This window comes from Pleurodeles waltl, chromosome 8 (genome assembly GCF_031143425.1).
Source record: "Pleurodeles waltl isolate 20211129_DDA chromosome 8, aPleWal1.hap1.20221129, whole genome shotgun sequence".
NCBI classification, from domain to species: domain Eukaryota; kingdom Metazoa; phylum Chordata; class Amphibia; order Caudata; family Salamandridae; genus Pleurodeles; species Pleurodeles waltl.
In genome coordinates this window covers 1,187,158,984-1,187,176,301 of record NC_090447.1, presented here as the reverse complement: position 1 = coordinate 1,187,176,301, position 17,318 = coordinate 1,187,158,984, and the positions used below count along the sequence as shown (strand labels likewise).

General features: G+C 45.7%; 1 protein-coding gene across 1 annotated transcript in view; it reads right to left on the bottom strand.

Moving 5' to 3' along the window:
• VWA8 (von Willebrand factor A domain containing 8) overlaps positions 1–17,318 on the bottom strand; it is a 1,423,713-nt gene that overhangs the window by 227,199 nt on the left and 1,179,196 nt on the right. The window lies entirely within an intron of this gene.

Below are 17,318 nucleotides of genomic sequence, written 5' to 3'. Positions count from 1 at the left end.
TCGGAAATTGCGAATCGCAATTTCCGACTCGCAAAATGGGATCCAGGAAAAAAAAGCGACATCAAATTGCGACTCGCAAATGATGTCGCACCACAGTGTCGCTTTTTGCGACCTCGCTAAAAGCGAACTCGCAATTTGCGAGTTGGGTGTCGCAATTTGCGACTGGGCCGCAAATTGCATGCAGGTGCAGCAAAACAGTTGGAAAAACACTTCCTGGCTCTTGTTGATGACATCAGAACCAGGAAGTCATCAAATACACCTGGGAGGAGGGAGGACCACACCCTTTTCAAACTGCTGAGCAACTACCTGGAGGAACTGCTGCTACCATGCAAGACACAGGCAGTGCAGGAAGGAAAAGGAAACTAAAGTTCTCAGAAAAAGAACTTGAGGTGCTGACAGAAGAATGCTGCCAGCACTATGACCAGCTATTTGGTAAGGCAGCCCTTAGTGTCCCAGACACTGAGAAGAGGAGGATCTGGCTGCAAATCCAGGAGAGGATTAATGCCATTGGGGTAAGCCACCGGACCCTTGATGAGATAAAGAAAAGGTGGTACGACCTGCGCTCCAGGACAAAGGAGAGGGTGGCAGAGCGCCTGAGGGAACTGAGGGGCACAGGAGGAGGCCCATCCACCATCCCACCACCCACAGCCATGGAGGAATTGGTGGAGCAGACACTGGAGTCTGAGGCTGTGTCAGGAATGGGAGCATTGGACACGTCAGCGCAAGGGCCATCCAAAAGTGAGTACCATGACATAATGCATGTACACCTAAAAATGCTATCTCCACACTCTCCCAGTACACAGCAGCATGCACAACCAGACTAGCTCCATTCCAGACTAGCAACCACCAGATTGGTGCATTATGGGCAATGTAGTACAGTAGTCAGCAAATAGGCAATTGTTTATTATGAGGCATTCAACAGATGTTAGAGACTGACAGTGTGTTCCCTATGTCCCACGGGTCTCCCACAAGACACCCCTGTAGGAAAGTACCATCTTGCCTGGCATGTTACCCCCATATTTCACTGTATATATGTTGTTTTAGTTGTATGTGTCACTGGGACCCTGCCAGACAGGGCCCCAGTGCTCATAAGTGTGCCCTGTATGTGTTCCCTGTGTGATGACTAACTGTCTCACTGAGGCTCTGCTAACCAGAACCTCAGTGGTTATGCTCTCTCTTTGCTTTCCAAATTGTCACTAACAGGCTAGTGACCAATTTCACCAATTCACATTGGCATACTGGAACACCCTTATAATTCCCTAGTATATGGTACTGAGGTACCCAGGGTATTGGGGTTCCAGGAGATCCCTATGGGCTGCAGCATTTCTTTTGCCACCCATAGGGAGCTCTGACAATTCTTACACAGGCATGCCACTGCAGCCTGAGTGAAATAACGTCCAAGTTATTTCACAGCCATTTACCACTGCACTTAAGTAACTTATAAGTCACCTATATGTCTAACCTTTACCTGGTAAAGGTTGGGTGCTAAGTTACTTAGTGTGTGGGCACCCTGGCACTAGCCAAGGTGCCCCCCACATCGTTCAGGGCAAATTCCCCGGACTTTGTGAGTGCGGGGACACCATTACACGCGTGCACTATACATAGGTCACTACCTATGTATAGCGTCACAAGGGTAACTCCGAACATGGCCATGTAACATGTCTAAGATCATGGAATTGTCACCCCAATGCCATTCTGGCATTGGGGAGACAATTCCATGATCCCCCGAGTCTCTAGCACAGACCCGGGCACTGCCAAACTACCTTTCCCGGGGTTTCACTGCAGCTGCTGCTGCTGCTGCCAACCCCTCAGACAGGTTTCTGCCCTCCTGGGGTCCAGCCAGGCTTGGCCCAGGAAGGCAGAACAAAGGACTTCCTCAGAGAGAGGGTGTTACACCCTCTCCCTTTGGAAAAAGGTGTCAGGGCTGGGGAGGAGTAGCCTCCCCCAGCCTCTGGAAATGCTTTGATGGGCACAGATGGTGCCCATCTCTGCATAAGCCAGTCTACACCGGTTCAGGGATCCCCCAGCCCTGCTCTGGTGCAAAACTGGACAAAGGAAAGGGGAGTGACCACTCCCCTGACCTGCACCTCCCCTGGGAGGTGCCCAGAGCTCCTCCAGTGTGCTCCAGACCTCTGCCATCTTGGAAACAGAGGTGCTGCTGGCACACTGGACTGCTCTGAGTGGCCAGTGCCAGCAGGTGACGTCAGAGACTCCTTCTGATAGGCTCTTACCTGTGTTGCTAGCCTATCCTCCTTCCTAGGTAGCCAAACCTCATTTTCTGGCTATTTAGGGTCTCTGCTTTGGGGAATTCTTTAGATAACGAATGCAAGAGCTCATCAGAGTTCCTCTGCATCTCTCTCTTCACCTTCTGCCAAGGAATCGACCGCTGACTGCTCTGGACGCCTGCAAAACCACAACAAAGTAGCAAAGACGACTACTGCAACCTTGTATCGCTGATCCGGCCGCCTTCTCAACTGTTTTCCTGGTGGTGCATGCTGTGGGGGTAGTCTGCCTCCTCTCTGCACTAGAAGCTCCGAAGAAATCTCCCATGGGTCGACGGAATCTTCCCCCTGAAACCGCAGGCACCAAAAGACTGCATTACCGGTCCTCTGGGTCCCCTCTCAGCACGACGAGCGTGGTCCCTGGAACTCAGCAACTCTGTCCAAGTGACTCCCACAGTCCAGTGACTCTTCAGTCCAAGTTTGCCTCCCCACGCTAGACTGCATTGCTGGGTACCGCGTGATTTGCAGTTGCTCCGGCTCCTGTGCACTCTTCCAGGATTTCCTTTGTGCACAGCCAAGCCTGGGTCCCCGACACTCTAACCTGCAGTGCACAACCTCCTGAGTTGTCCTCCGGCGTCGTGGGATCTTCTTTTGTGACTTCGGGTGAGCTCCGGTTCACTCTTCTTCGTAGTGCCTGTTCCGGCACTTCTGCGGGTGCTGCTTGCTTCTGAGAGGGCTCCTAGTCTTGCTGGTCGCCCCCTCTGTCTCCTCACGCAATTGGCGACATCCTGGTCCCTCCTGGGCCACAGCAGCATCCAAAAACCTTAACCGCGACCCTTGCAGCTAGCAAGGCTTGTTTGCGGTCTTTCTGCGTGGGAACACCTCTGCAAGCTTCTTCACGACGTGGGACATCCATCCTCCAAAGGGGAAGTTCCTAGTCCTCTTCGTTCTTGCAGAATCCACAGCTTCTACCATCCAGTGGCAGCTTCTTTGCATCCTCAGTTGGCATTTCCTGGGCATCTGCCCACTCCCGACTTGATCGTGACTTTTGGACTTGGTCCCCTTGTTCCACAGGTACTCTCGTCCGGAAATCCATCGTTGTTGCATTGCTGGTGCTGGTCTTCCTTGCAGAATTCCCCTATCACGACTTCTGTGCTCTCTGGGGAACTTAGGTGCACTTTACACCTACTTTTCAGGGTCTTGGGGTGGGCTATTTTTCTAACCCTCACTGTTTTCTTACAGTCCCAGCGACCCTCTACAAGCTCACATAGGTTTGGGGTCCATTCGTGGTTCGCATTCCACTTCTAGACTATATGGTTTGTGTTGCCCCTATACCTATTTGCTCTCATTGCAATCTATTGTGACTGTACATTGCTTGCATTGCTTTCTATTGCTATTACTGCATAATTTTGGTATTGTGTACATATATCTTGTGTATATTTGCTATCCTCATACTGAGGGTACTCACTGAGATACTTTTGGCATATTGTCATAAAAATAAAGTACCTTTATTTTTAGTATATCTGTGTATTGTGTTTTCTTATGATATTGTGCATATGACACTAGTGGTATAGTGGGAGCTTTGCATGTCTCCTAGTTCAGCCTAAGCTGCTCTGCTAAGCTACCCTTTTCTATCAGCCTAAGCTGCTAGACACCTCTTCTACACTAATAAGGGATACCTGGACCTGGTGCAGAGTGTAAGTACCTCTTGGTACTCACTACAAACCAGGCCAGCCTCCTACAACCCCCACCAGCCACACCATCCAGGGTGAAGACAGCAGGCCACAAGCAGTGCAGGAGGCTGCAGCAGCCATTCCAGGGCCCAGCACGACACCACCACAACAGTCCCCTCCAGAAGAAGTACAGGACATGGAGGAAGGAGACACAACACCTGGCCCCAGCCACACTGTGAGACATCCAGAGCCAGCTGCACAACCGCGTCGCAGACGCAGATTCCATGTCCAGGCGGTGCCCCAGGAGGAAATAGGAGAGGCATCAATGTCTGCAGTTGAGGCATCCCTTCTGTCCGGTCAGCGCCTGCAAACAAGGCAATTACGGATTATATCAGGTGCAATGCAGAGACTTGAAAACAATATGACACATGGCCTGGCTGATGTGAACACATAGTTCACAAGACTAAATGACAATGTCAGCGAACTTACACTGTCAATCCGCCAACTGGTGACGGAACTGGTGGCTGAGAGACATAGCGCAAGGCGCCGGGAGCGCCACCTAATTACCCGATTCGACCGCCTGGCAGCGCCCATTGGCCGTCTTGCCATGAACACTTCAGGCCTGTCAAGACGGACTGTGAGTCTGCAGGTGGAACTGGGCCACTTTGCAGGGGATGTGGCGCGGGGACTGGGCCGCATTAGTCACGCTGTGGACATGTTGGAGGCCAGGCAGGTGGCAAGGGGCACGGGTGAGACCCCTCAGGACAGTGAGGAGGGGTCCACTATCAGCAGTGTATCTGCCACAGACACACGTGTACTGAGGAGTGGGAGTGCACATCAGGGGTCATCTGAACCACCTGGGACGTGCCATGCTGGGCGAACCAGGAGGAGGATGTAGGCAGGAACACTGCAGGACTCATGAGGCACATGCAGTCAATGTGTCCTCATTAAGGGTGGACATGTGCAGCCCCTTACGGACAGTTATGTTCTTTCGTCATTAGGTTCACTTATTAAAATGTTTTGTGTGTTCCACTACACAACTGGGCTCTTTGTGTGTGACATTAGTGAGTGTGGTGTCTGTTTCCACGTACCTTCCAAAGTATTGGGTTGCAATGTGGTCTCGTCTCTGTCTGCCTTGATTTGCAATGCTTCTATCTCCAGGCTGCCGATGTGGTAGCTCTTGCTCCTCATCCTCTGAATCTGGGTCTGCAGGGGTGAGATGTAGCCCACGTCTGGTGGCAATGTTGTGTAGTATTGCGCATGCGCCTACTATCTTGAATGCTGTTATTGGGGCATACAGGAGCGCACCTCCACTTCTGTGGAGGCATCGGAATCTTGCCTTTAACAGTCCAAAGGTCGTCTCTATGACATTTCCGGTCCGCCGATGTGCACTGCTATATCGCCTCTCATTCTCATTGCTAGGTGTTAGGTACAGGGTAAGTATCCATGGTCTTAGCGCATATGCACTGTCACCTGTATGGCAAAAATAAGCAATGTTAGCAGGGCATGGATGGTTTCTACAGTGACTTGTGTGTATGGCTTCAGGGTGTAGTCAGCAATACCTAATAGATATCCGTCTCCCAACTCCCCACGTTCTAGGTGTTTGTGTATCCCACTGTGCCTGAAAATGTAAGAGTCATGTGTACTCCCTGGAAATTTGGCTACAATGTCAGTGATGACATTATGGGGGTCACATACCACCTAGATGTTCAGTGAGTGGGTACATTTCCTATTGCGGAACAGATATTCCAGATTTGCAGGAGGGCAGATTTGTATATGTGTCCCGTCCACACACCCTATTACATGAGGGAAGTTGGCAATTCTGTAGAAGTCCAACTTGGTGCTGTTAATTTCAGCCTCATTCCTGGGTAGGTATATGTATCTGGACATGTGTGTGTGAGTATGGCATCTAGGAAACAACTGAGGAACTGTGAGAGTGCACTTTGGGATACCCCACCTGCCACTGCAATCACCCCCTGATAGCTACCCGAGGCCAAGAGGTGCAGTGAGCATAGCACTTGCACATGTGTGGGGATGGTGCTGCCGCGCACAGTCTGGCTTTGAAGCTGCGGATTGGGTAGGTCAATTAATTCTAATATTGCTGCACTGCTGAGTCTGTATTTGTCATAAATCTCCTCAGTTTGTTGGAAAAGTGTCTGCCTGGTTCTGTATAACCTCTCCTGTCTCTGGCTCCTCCTCCTCCTCTGCTGGGCGGTGTGGTCTCTCCTCCTCCTTGCTATCACATATATTTCAGCCATTTTGAGTAACCCAGATGCCTTCTGGGTCTCCTTTTATACTTTGGTTCTGGTTACCACCTGCTCTTACTTAGTGGTAATTTGGGTGTGCAAAATGGGCTTTTTGCGACTAGTCGCAATTTGCGAGTGGCTTTTTCATATGGTTTGCTCCTCGCAATTTGCGACTTCCTATTTGCAGGTCGCAAAATCAGGTGGCAACTTTTTCGAGTCGGTAATTGCTCGCATCACAATTTGCACTTCGGAAATTGGATTTTTGCATCCCATTTCCGATTTTGCGAGGTCGCAAATTGTGAATCGGACCATTTGCGACTCGCAAAGCTTTGCTACATCTGGCCCTTAATTATGGAGCACTGGACAGCAATGAGAGAAAAAAGACAGACGAGATTCTACTTAATCAATTACAAAGACCCAGATTCTGCAGCCCCTCACAACTTAACACAGAGTAAGGCACTTTTACAGAAAGTAAGTAATTACAGTATTAAACCAGTGCCAAGCGTGGAACGTGGTCAACGTTTAGATATTTCAGGAATCTTTTTCTACATTTTTGCTGAGATAAATTATAAGAAAATAATGTAGAAACATTGATCTTGATACAGGTGTCTACTATGAATGACCGAATGTATAAGCAACCTCAAACGTTTCTTTATCAGAATGCATGTTTGTTCGCAGGCTAATCTCATATGTTTAATGTTCGTCGATCCAACTTTACACAACTTAAGAAATCGTTGTGAGATTTCGAAGACGTGGGACTTGGAAAACAAATTTAGAAACTGAGTGATCAGAAGCGCTCATTTTATATATATATATATATTTTTTAAGTTGTCCTTAAATAAATGTTCAAATACCACAATATAAGTGCAATTCTGCATACTTTGAATTCAGTGTCCATGCAGGATGATAAATACGTGGAGAGTACCCGTAGTCGCATTTCAGGGAAATCCGCATGTTTTGGCATGGTAAGGGCGCGTCCCCACACTTTTATCCACCAATATGTGAGTGTGATTTACAGGAAAGAATTTTTAAATTAAAAGTCGAGCTTCCGAAAATGTATTTAGAGACACAAACTGAAAAAGAAAAATGTAATGCGGAATTCATAACAAATTAACATATTTTCCGATGCGGAAACTGAGGTATACTGACTGCATGACTTGAAATTCCTAATCATAAATAACAACACACTATAATTTGGACTCCCGTGTCATGAATTTCTTCTTCCTTCTCCAGTTCATGCCTCTATACCCAGGAGGAGCAGCCTTCTGCACTACCAAGAGTGCTTCCAATAGAATCTCTGACCCCTCTGAAATCACCGGGTGCACACAGGTAAGCTATGTGTGTCCCCAGTTAATAGTGACTATCTGATAAATTGTGTAGGGACAAAATAAAGGCCCATTATGAATCCTGCATCAGGCATATGACATAAATTTAAAATAATGAGCATGGAAAAACATATCCATCGCAATCCCAGTAGCACTGAAAATTCAATCAGAATTTATTTGCCCAAACATATATTGCCCAAGAGTGCAGGCATTGTCATTAATTACTGATTGGCGGTGGGTAAAGAGTATCCTTATGGGAAATCGAGGTCTCCGTGGACAATAAATGCCTGCTATGACCAAAATTGATACTGTACACAGGAGTGAGATGCAACACAAGCAGTACACAGTTTACAATAGCAAAGTGATGCTGCCTAATCATCCTGAGAAAATGCCTAACCCCTGACTCGGAAATATGCTACAGATGATATACCTCTTATGACTAACTTTGCTACCTATTTATTTCCTGTGATCCAAGCACAATTAAAACACTCTTCGTAACGGGAAACACACGCCGCTACTCGCCTTGTAGGACTTACCAAGGTCTCCTGGCTCATCGCTTACCTAGGACTCTACTACGTTTGTCATACACAATACTATTATCTTAGGACACCGGACCCACATACCTGTTCACCTACTTATTAGGATACACATACAGACCGTGCAATTGCTTCATCTCTTCTGGCTGACACTTAATTTCTCATTGTTAGTCTCGCCTTGAAAAAGTCACTGTGTGACTAAACATGTGTTGGCTGTACTTACTGGTACACAACTTTTGACCCAATTAAACATCTCTCTGGATCACTAAGAAGAGGACTATACTATTTATTATCATATGTGTATTACCTTAATCTACTTTTGAACTTTACAACTATATATACGCCGTGTGCTGTGGTCATATCTACACAATTAAAACATTGTAAAACGAAAATCTTTGCTGATACTGAAAACTGGATGTCAGCAAACCTCCCTCAGATAAATTCAGATAAAACTTAAGATACTCAAAGGCCACAATAAACAAAGAACCACATTTCAATCCTCACACATCCCCACCCTTTGCATAAACAAAGGAACTCAAAAAACGCCAGGTGGAATGCTTTAATTCATCCAAGCCACTGGTAATTACTCTGGGGTCTCATCCTAGTCCATCATATTTTTGCCAGGCAGAGACCAACCATATGAAGGTGCAATTCAGATTTGGTCCCGCCCCAATAGGAACAGTCCAGCCCCAAATGCCAGGCCAGGTCCACTCTCGACAGGAAAACAAGTAACCTCAGACTGGTTACGGCAATAATGTGCTTGTTCAGTGACATGAGGCCTGAGTCCTATGACATGGGACCCATGCATAGCATACACATAAAACATAGGGCTTCTTGAATAAAGGAAAAACACAAACACATACCATAAACAAAAGTACATCTCCACTCAAGAGCCAACTCAAAAGCTTGGAGGTTTTAAAAGTCAATTCATCCTAAAATCAGAAGTTGGCAATGAAAATATATGCATCATCTCCCTACCCAGTACTTGCCACTGGTTCCTTATAAAAGACACCTTCAAATCCTCCCCCTACTTCCCCACAACACAACCAGTTGAATGCCGGACTAACTTAAACCCCATACACCTGGTTGAGCCCAAAGATCAAACAATGCGCCCTTATACAAATTTCCAAACCTCACATGCAAGAAAATCCCATAGTGTCTGAAAAACAGGGAGTGTTCCTCCCCTCATCTCCAACCACCAAACGGCCACCTAACCTTCAGATGAAGCCTTAAGCAATCCTTAACAATACACAGTAAATATCTTTAAACATTACATACAGGGGTGGGAGAGCAGTAAGGTGAGATGGGGGCGGTACAGGACTGGGCGGGTGTGTGGATGGATGCATTTTACATTAGCCAGCAGGGTCCTTACTTAACTGACATTAGCGCACAGTATCAGTGTTCTGTGGTAGCAGGGAAAGGCTTCCTTAATGCTGTCTCCAAAGATATGACTGAATTCATGGGAAGCTCAATGATCCTTCTATAACCCATTTATACATTTTGCCTTATGCCTCTGTATCCCGCAGTCCACCCATGATTTCAATTATTTCCAGTTTTGAAGAGGGTCTTCAAGAAATGTTGTATCTACAGTGCAACTCTTGTTGTCTCGCAAAGGTATAACAATCATTGATGTAAGTGCTCTGTTGTTACCAGGGTATAGGAGCAATACAGTACAAGGAAGCCCTTTAGGGCACCGCATTTCCCCTGCAAATGCCAACCCATACTGTGATGGCGGTGCAGGATAGCAGCACTGACAAAATCTCCATTTACCTAGACATGATGTCCCTTGCCAACACAGTGCCCATGATACATAAAGAAGGTGCAGAACAGATGCTGCACACATAGAATTACCAGGATGTGGTGCAGGTTGGGGAGAAGGGTTCACATTGATTGTGCAGCTAGAGTGAAGAAAAAAGTGCATAAACTCCCCCTGCAAGCTGCTTCCTAGTTGCAGACCTCCAGAGCATTAAATTGCGCACTAGGAGCATGGTGGAAGAAAAGGCAGGCTTTCTGAGATTATTGTCAGTCCACACACAAGTCATCCACGATGGCCAACTCCTGCTGGGAGTTGCACAGAAAAGGAAGGGAATAGAGAGTATATACAGGAAAGGAGGAGAGAAACAGAAGGAATGGGAACATGATGCATTGCAATGAAGGTTTCTAGTTAAGGTTCTGTCTAAAGAGTCCAAAGTGCAGAACAGGACTGGAATAGAGGGGCAGAGAGGGATTAATCAGCGCAAAAGTACGTAAGAGGACAAGTAGGAAGGAACATAATTTTATGTCACGTAGGGCACTTACAAAGAGCCTAATGCACTACTAAGACAGTTCATAGTGCTACAGGGAAGAGCAGGGGGGGGGGAGGCACAGAGGAAAAGGACTGAGATGGGACAGGCAAGAATAGTATAGGCAGAGGGTAAACAGAACAAGTTGAATCAGGTAGGTTGCTTCATTGAGCTTAAGGCCTTTGGTAGCTCAATTCAAAGTGCTAGGAGACCAGGAGAAGAAGGAAGGTATCTAGGAGAGGCAATATGAAGTTTGAGATGTAAATCGATTGCAAAACACATAATGCTAGCGGCCACCCTCAAAGTACTTAACCTTGCACTCCAGCACCTTGTTGGTATCTGCAAACCGGCACTATCGTTCTCTGTTCTTCCGGTCTTTTCTCATAGAGGTGGGGTGGTGAAGAAGCAGTGGTGTGGGAGATACAGAGCACAGGTACAGTTTTCATTTGCTGGTTCCTCAAACGAAATTCAACCAATGGAAGAGCTTGTGCCATTGGGGAATGCTTAACATACAAATTGTGGCATATGCGTTGCCGTTGTGACATCTTATAAGAAGGCCGAAAAACAAGTAAAGAGGTAGATACACACAGCCTTTCTTAAAGATACAAGGAAATCCTGATCTTTTGTCAACGGTATCTTCTATAAAATATGTTATTGTTTATACCTTTGAGTTTGCTGCCTACAACACAACATAGTCTTCTGGAGCCTCTCCATGGCACTCTTCTTTGAGGTAGAGCCTAATTCTGCTACTGGAGTATGCTTAGCAAAGGGCCCTTACTCCCGTATTTACTACTGTTGAAGCTCAAGATATTTCTTCATTTTGAGATTTCCTTTCTAAGACAGTCAGTGGGATCAACACACAAAGTTACCCACTATTACCGAGTACTACCCTAACAAAAATGGACCTATTGGCTTTGCCAATGCATGTGCGTTCTAGGGAAAGGGCTTAGAACAAACAGTGGCCAAGGCGCCAAAAATATAACGTGCCTCACATATGTGAATTATAACCATTTCCTCAAGGCTGCTAAGGTAGCACCTATGGAGAAGTGGGAGGGTGATGGCAAGGTGCAGAAAGAAGTTCTCAACACAGCCAAAGAGCTAGTAGCGTGACCGAAAGGGGTGTATGTCGTGACCAATGATGTGTAGAGCATGGCTAAGGATTGCAAGGAAAGAGTAAAAGAATGGAGAGTAAATGTAGTTTAGAGTGTGGATCACTTCCCGCACCATATGTATTTGAGTACTGTGTCTCTATTTTAAAAATTAAAAATGTCTCCTTTCGCACTGCCTTCTTGTACAACGCAATAACAAGTTATTCATTTAACGTATGTATAGAAGTCCCGCTAAGGAACACTTAGCCTCACTGCAAGCAAACCTACATCAGCAGATAGCACAACTACCACCTGCATGCCTCGTGGCCACACAACAAATCAACACCGAAGTTGAATCCACCAAGTTTATATCATCATTTTGATCACAGCTCTTCACGTGTCATGGCCTTCAGCACAGGCCCCAGATCTTCAAAGTTTTAACAATGACCTTCTTATGTGACATGGAAGTGCTGATCCTAACTGAATTTTCCAATGAATGCTTCGGGTCGAAGGTATACTTTTTGGGGGCTTAGACATTTTGCATTAAAAATCAGTGTAAAATGATGACAACATCCACCATTTTACATCCAGTTTCAATTAAGTTGCCTGTTTTCCAGCAATCACCCTCAAAAGTATCCCTTCAGCCCAATGCATTACAGTGGTTATAAAATACTGGTCCTCCCTGAACATTTATAGACACTTTTAAAATGAGTTTAAAATGCTTGCCATACCCTCCAACTGTTTTATCACCAGCATTTTGCACTCAGCTTTATTAAAAAGGGTCGCATCTCGCTCACTTCTCAACTCGATCACCCACCACTTGCATGACTCAGTAAGTCAGGAACACATTAATAGGCCCTCCCAAATGTGACACCCTTAGCCACCGCCCCATTCTTTCCCTTAATTCCAATCAGACCTGGGTATCTGGGACCTGCTGTCAATACGGTTAGCAAACTTTTTTAATGCAAAATCTGAACTGTAAGCACTGCTCATGTGAAAGTACTGTCACTTTCCACCATCCATTTTCACATACAATAAATGCATATATTAATATTTACATACGCATGTGCGCATACATTTGCACTTCCTTTTTATATGGTGATTGTTACCAAAAGTCTTGCAGTTAAGTAACCCTGTTAAAAAGTGCATTATTACCCAACTCGGAATTAATCAGTTTATCAGCCTTCCAAGGATGAAAAACTGAGCTGGCCACAATACACAAGATATGATGCTATCTTTTTCAAATTTAAATGTACCAATTTAAATGATATATTTCTATAGAACCAGTAACCCAATAACAAGACTGCTGCTGCACAGTGTGTGTTATTTGGAAGTCACCGATCTGAATCCATGAGAAAGAACGTTTTACGTTTATGCATTTGTAGCAGTGACACGGTCTAGTCACGGTAGAAGAGTTCAGTGGGTATTTCGTTTTCCTGAGGGTGATAAAATGAGTACCTATGAGTTAGGTATTAATTAATAAATATAATTAAATGTTAAGAAGGAATTACGTTCGTGTCAGGTGCTAAATACAAGGTTATTATTAAGTAAATCACTCTCTTCAACTTACAATATATCATACATGTTTTGTATTGAGATGCTATGTTCTGTGAAGACATGATAGAACACACCCTCCGGTAATGTTTGTCCCTTGTATTCCGCGGATACTAAATTGTTGTTTTTAGGTCAGTGATAACAGATGGCTCCTGACGATGCTTCTTTTAAATTGCCTATTATTCCCTATCATATTTGTGCAATGTTGGAGACATTAAGTTGGGTGACAAAATCTGATTACGCAACAGATGACGCTACAGATGTCTCCAGCCGTTTTCACACTTTGGTGGGGACATCTGGGTAGGGGTAGGGCACAGCCAGTTATAGTTCCGGGTGGAGACTACGGGGAGGAGGCCAGGCTTTTGGAAACAAGAGTGGCCGATGGGACAGAAGAATGAAGCCCAGGCACATAAATGCCTCGATGGGCTCCACCCCAGCCAGCTCTCTGCAATTCTGCCTAACAAGGAGCTGTTCGGGCTCGCAAAGACCCCCTCAGACATGGCCGGACTGGGAACCCTCAGCAGCCCCGGCAAAGTTTGGCAGACCAGCCCCCATAGGGTGAATAGCGAGCGAGTCTGACCTCCACAATGGAGCTTTGGGGCGTTCTCGCTTTCAAGATAATTCCGAAAAATGGCAAAAACGGTGCATTCTACAACACATTTTCAATATATATTTAATTGTATTGGTTTGAAAGGAGACCATGTTATCAGCAGGAGCCTCAGAAAACAAAGGACACCACAAAATGTTTCACTGTCCCTGCTGCTAGTAAATCCGACCTTGCCTCTCTCCTGAGTTCAGCTTTTCTCTGGGTTATTACCACTTTATAATTTGACCTAGCTATCATAATTAGCTCTTTTTTTATGAGGAATAGTGTTCAAAGCACTTTTTAACTCCCTACTGGCTTTTGTACACGCAGTATTAAGCCATCGTACAAAGGGTGCATTGCTAAAAGGGCATGTCACTAAAAAGGCTGATGAAATGGCCGTACAACGCAATTCAAAATCTCGTACTTGCACAGCTGGAACGCCCCTCTGCAGTCAGACAACTGCTAGGAAGGGCAAGGTTCTCACTCACAATTTTAAGCTGAAGGACCTGTGTATCTATCTTGTACCATTTTACCCTTAAACCTTTACTCGAGTCATACCGTATGGAAGGAACATTACTCTTCAGGTACCTACTCTTAAAAATAATTAACATGCGCCACGAAAGGGTTATGATTACTAGCGCAACACTGTAAAATTGTAATATCCTGAACAAGAAAACTATAATTTCTAGAAATTAAAATAAAATCAATTCAGCTAGATTGACGTCCCCCAACATAAGTCGGGCAGTGATTAATGGAAACATCAACACAATCATTTAAAGGGATCAACTCATTAGAGATCAAAATGCCATTTAACCCCTCCCCATATTTCGAATGGGTAAAATGTGTAATTTATTGGCCATCCTTATTTTCCACCCCACATACACGTGCACAACTCAGGTCACAAAGTGTACAGTTAAAATCCCGAAACCATAAAATACATAGTGGATAGGGTTATTTTCCTTATTTCCTCTTGCAAATTTTCTGCCACATGTGAGTTACGACGATTAAATATAATGTGATAAAAAATGACAATTAAAAACTTCACAAAACCTGGGCCAGAAAACAGAAGTAGTTGGTATCAAAGTGAAAAACAAACTAATGTAACTTTTATCATATTGAGTTTAATTGAAATAAGTATCTCTAAAGTCCCCCTCGCCCTCCCAGCGAAACATAACAGCAGTACCCATTTAGATAAAAATCATTGACAGCCCAGGTCTCCTGCACCCATATAAACCCTAAAACAATGCCCACCCAATCCTCATTACTTAACTTTGCACGAACACCTGCAATATTCCAAGACACCATTGAAAGGGGAAAAGCCGCATTTAGGGGCTTCAAAGCGCTGGCGTCAATAAGTTCCCTAGAAGTTTGGTATACAACAGGGGTCAAAGAGGACGTCTCCCAAGGGCCCAAATCCGCATTTCCTTCAAGTTGACGATCCTCTAAAACCCCAGCTCCTTTGGATACTCTTGGAGAAGAATTTCCCTTGGGAAGCGGGACCCAATGTCAATCGATCTCAGCTAGCCTGATAGAGCTTCATACTGATTAGGCTGAGTGAATAACACCAAAGAAGGAGATTTATACTGAAAACTCTGTGTTCTGCCCTGAGACTCTCAAAATGGATGCCCTGGAGGTGGTGGATAAAAAAAAAAACTGTGGACGTGCTCGCATTTTGCCAAGATCAGAGTTCATACTTCCCAAACGTGACAGTAAAAAATGGACACATATAAGGTAAAAGAAATTTAAAACCATGCAGTCCCCCTCTGTAAGTTGAGCTGTAGGCCCAATCCACTTAACTCTACGGGCCATGATTAATATGTCCATAACTCCCCCATGGCAGGTCACGTACTTCGCACACCAATAGGTAGCTCTATTCATAAGACTTTGACAATTTTCCGTGTATCCTCAACCAAAGGAGGAACACCTGTAAGAACCATCGTAGAAGGAGTGGACTCAGGGGTAAATGTAATCTTCCAATAATATCTTTATGATAAACAGATGCCCTTGGCTGTGGAAAACACATTGCCCCTCATTATGACTTTGGCAACGGAAAAGACCGTCCGCCGAAGTCCAGTGGTCAGGTTACCACCAGTGCGATCCCCTTCCCGCAGCCTCTATTAAGAGTTTCCCGCTGGGCCAGTGGACATAAACAGAGTTTCTGCATGCTGGCCCAGCGGGAAACAGCCCACAACATTGACACCGGCTCATAACTGAGCCGGCGGCAATGCTGCAGTGCGTAGGGTGCACCAGCACCCGTCGCGCTTTTCACTGTATGCAAAGCAGACAGTGATAACCACGACGGGCTGGCCATGGGGGCTCCCTGCACCCTGTCTCTGCCAGCCTTTATGTGGCAGGGCTACTGCCATGTAAACTCCGGCGGAGAAGGGACTTGTCATCCCCATGGCAGCACTGGAAGCGGCACTGCCCTGGCAGATCAGGAGCGCCTGCACCGCCAGATCGACGTCAAGTTGTGATGTGGCAGTGCTGGCAGTCCGACTGTGGCGCAACCACCACAGTCGTAATGTGGCTGCCGGACCACAACACTGGCGGCAGTCTGACCACCACAACGGCCCTGGTGGTCTGTAGACCGCCAGGGTCGTAATGACCGGCATTGTGTTCTTGGAGCCATCAGGCTTATTTCTCTGAGCTACCTGAGCTGAAGGAGATGGACCTGGACCCCTCTCTCCCCCTACACCATGCTTCTCCTTGGGCCTGCGAATGTTAGTGTTACCCTGCTGTATACAACCTTGCAGAGAATCTGCAATAACCACGAGTTGGGGGCCTACAGCCTGTTGCTCATTCATTTTTAAATAGTCGAGTTCCTGATTTACCCGACTCTCCCGAGAGGAAATGGGACATTGTACCACTTTACTAATCTTGGCCAAAATCGATAGTTGACCTTCCCAAGCTGTGTCAGGATGGGTTTTAAGATGTCTGTAAGTAAACTCGCTAAGAGGGAATGTAAATCCTCTACAAAAGGTAATGTCCCGTCCTGACTGCCAAGCTTGTTTGCAATGTTCTCCGCTTGGCCAGGGCTTTGCGAGTTTTATGGAGAGCCAGACGTTGCTTTTTAGATTTTGAGCCAACCTCTGCTCTTTTCCTTTTTCCTCCCTTAGGTTTTGGGTTGCCGTACTCTCCCATCCCATGTTCTGTAGGTGGAAAACTGGCCACTAGGTTGATTACAGCATTACCAGGGGCAGTAGTCGGTGAAGTCGCGGGAATAGACTGAGCTGCCTAACTATTCTCCCCATCACAATCCCCCTGATGCTGATCCACAATTGGCCATACCAGTGGTGGTGAGGATAGGGACAATCTCCTCTCCACTACTTCAAAAATCAATAAATATACATATTCATCGATGAAAGAGTGGCTTGGAAACAAGACAGACTCTCAGACTGATTTTCAGCTGGAGCCCCTCAAGCACTGCCCCTCTGTCCATATAGCTATCCAGCAATATGCTACACTTTAGCACCACATGCTTGAAGGCTTTGTTTTTTAGTTTTTTTTGTTTTTAGAAAAAGGCACGCCTACAGGATTGATGCTGCAGGGATTTACCAAATTATGCAGCAGCGTTGCCTAAATTATGCGTCAAGAAAAGGCACATTACCCTGACTATTATTACACATTTTGTGATAGTATTATTCAATTATTTTCTCATTTTTACATATGTTAACACAGTCTGAGCAAAGGTTTCACCTCATTAGTACCAGTTCAACACTCAAACACAGTAATAAGCAAAAGAAGGTGACCATTCAACTTTTAAGGGCCCTCCACTGCGTGGCAACACGTGTTGGTAAATTTTTTAG